Raw genomic sequence first — 2,644 nt, 5'->3', positions numbered from 1 at the left:
TATTTTTAAGGGCTAGTAAATGTTACAGGTCACTAGCCCTGCTGGCTAGTGAACATTTTAGGTTAGTTTCAAGCCCTGGCAAGTAATGTGGTATGGGCGCTGCCATCTTGTCGTGTCACTGGATACAGTGACAGCGTGTTGTCGAGGGTTCACGCTAACTTTGTTTAGCCGTTGCACTCTGCCTACGCCGGATACGACTGTGTCACCGTCAGATATGACGACTAGGAATCATCGATGGATAACTGACACTCTTTTTAGGCAGGCTCCCCGCTCGTCGCCAATGTAATGTTTGAATATTATCTCACGGAGACAAACAACGCCACACACTAATGGTTGCTGGTGGGACTCCTGTTGTGGAGTGTGGTGTAGCACGATAATTTCTTAGGTATTTGAACAGTTCCTGTTTCCATGATTGATGTTCAACAGCTGCGGCTCTGGTCAAACATTACACTGGTCTAAGCACATAATACACTTCTCAACTTTTTACTTTTTGTTTAACCTTTCAAAGGAATAGTGTGTTAAATACTGTAATTGCAGTAACCTCTCACCAATAGTTTAATATTCTGAAATTTGGCCATACGTTTTCATAAGATCCCAATGTTGTGTAGTTTTACAAATCCATTTAAACTACTGTCATGTTCGTCTAGGCCCTAGGGTTTATTATCATTACGTTCACATTCCATTTATTGCCTGTAATATACGAAATGGAATTCAATTTTTCTGTAGCTGTCATTTGATAATAAGTTGATGTTTGTCAGAAATAGTCAGAACTATTTCATTACAATTTTCGATCGATCAACGTGTCTGAACAAAGCTGTCTTCAGAGTGTGTCATCAACTGTTTATAATTATACTGTAAATAATAATAAACAGTACTGTGAAAAATTTATACCATTATCTTAAAGTTGTTTCGTATAACTGTGAATTGAGAGTCAGGAATCAGTATGCCAAGTAATACGATATAACTCACTGTTTGTGTGAAATCATGAAGCCACGTCAAATAATTATTGATAAAATGTATTTTTTTAAATGTGAATTGTGAAATAATTTTTAAGTTTCAATACACTCACGGATGTTGTACTATCAGACTATATGGTATATATATTATATATACAGCTCAATGGCTCTGACCATCAGTTTCTCTGCCTGAGGATGGCAGCACTCAATAGAAGGGGCAATACTATCAAGAGCTAATAAATACCGGTAATAAAGAGCTAATCAAGGTAATCAAGGTAATCAAGCTAATCAAGGTAATCAAGAGCTAATAAATAAAGGTATTTATTAGCTCTTGATACTATATACGCCATATTTTTCGCGTACAGATATTTTCGCGAATTCAGACTTGACGGACAATTTCGCGAGTGGTTAATTTCGCGGTCGGTGAATTATGAAATATTCGGTATTATTCGGTATGAATTATTCGCGTGTTGTTATTTTCGCGGCCGCGGACGCGTTCGCGAATCGCCACGCAGTGAGAAACAGGAAGGTAACTTTTGGCTAATTGTGTGGTACTAGGCTTGATGGCTTTATCTCACCGGTCCAGTGACACTTCCAGCCCTCTAGGTACTAAGTAGCCCGACCAGGCTGTGCGACGGAGTGTCTATACAATGGTATTCTAACCCTAGCAATACCGTTTCTTGGAGCTAGGTACTAAGGTACTTACAGTTACGGGGTACTTACCAAGTCACATACACAGGCACTTGAAGCGTATCAACTGTAAACACACGGCGCCGCCATTGCGCGTACACTAACACATAATAATACTAATAGAGTTATATTATTATGTGTTAGTGTACGCGCAATGGCGGCGCCGTGTGTTTACAGTTGATACGCTTCAAGTGCCTGTGGTCACATACGTAACACAACAGAGTAGTAGGCCTACTAGTACGGCTCATAGGGTCTATGTCCCCCAGGGTACTGCCGGAACGTACCATGGCCATGGGTACGGTTCGGTGTACATGTACTGGAACGTACCCTGGTACCAGAGCATATAAATCAACGTGATTTAATTATATGCTCTGCTGGTACTATCTAATATGCCAGACCGTACCTCGCTTACTCCACTAATGAGTCTAGGGAGTTGCCTACGCCTACTCCCTAACGGTAACCTTAACCCTAACCCTAACCCTAACTCTAACCCTATCCCTAACCCTAACCATATCAGATAGTTACCAGGGTACGTTCCCGTATACCGGATCGTACCCAGGGTACTTTCCAGCAGTACCCTGGGGGACATAGACCCTATGAGCACTAGTACGTAGTATGACGTAAGGCTAAACTGTAGTTGCAAATTTGTTTGAGGCTTTTTCTAGGCTACTGCGATCCGTAGTGTTGATCTGTCAATTTGATCAACTTATCTCTTTCCACCTTCGATATACTATATAGTCTTTTGGACAGTGAAGCCTATATTATATTTACGAGGTTACGAGGTTAAAGGGTGTTCTAACTGTGTTGGGTGTGTGTGTGGGAGCCTATACTTTTTAGCTCATCTGACATAGTCAGATGCAGCTTGTAGAATCGCATGATCGTCCGTCCGTCCGTGCGAGCGTCCGTCCGTCCGTGCGAGCGTCCGTCCGTCCGTGCGAGCGTCCGTCCGTCCGTGCGAGCGTCCGTCCGTCCGTCAACAGTTGGGCACAAATCTAAAC

The 2,644-nt window shown here is 42.2% G+C and overlaps 1 protein-coding gene across 2 annotated transcripts in view; it reads left to right on the top strand.

Annotated features, from left to right (window-relative positions):
- The first annotated feature begins 1,543 nt into the window (after positions 1-1,543).
- The window catches only part of LOC106804717 (glutamate-rich protein 6-like), a 25,149-nt gene continuing 24,048 nt past the window's right edge, over positions 1,544-2,644 (top strand). For both annotated transcript variants that reach the window (XM_014806011.1, XM_014806010.1), the window contains exon 1: positions 1,544-1,562. The gene's annotated coding sequence lies outside the window, so the exon portion shown is untranslated. The remainder of the gene's footprint in view (positions 1,563-2,644) is intronic.

Source organism: Priapulus caudatus, unplaced genomic scaffold, assembly GCF_000485595.1.
Source record: "Priapulus caudatus unplaced genomic scaffold, Priapulus_caudatus-5.0.1 Scaffold84, whole genome shotgun sequence".
Lineage (NCBI taxonomy): Eukaryota > Metazoa > Priapulida > Priapulimorpha > Priapulimorphida > Priapulidae > Priapulus > Priapulus caudatus.
The sequence above is the reverse complement of the archived record's forward strand: the minus strand, read 5'-3'. Positions and strand labels throughout refer to the sequence as shown.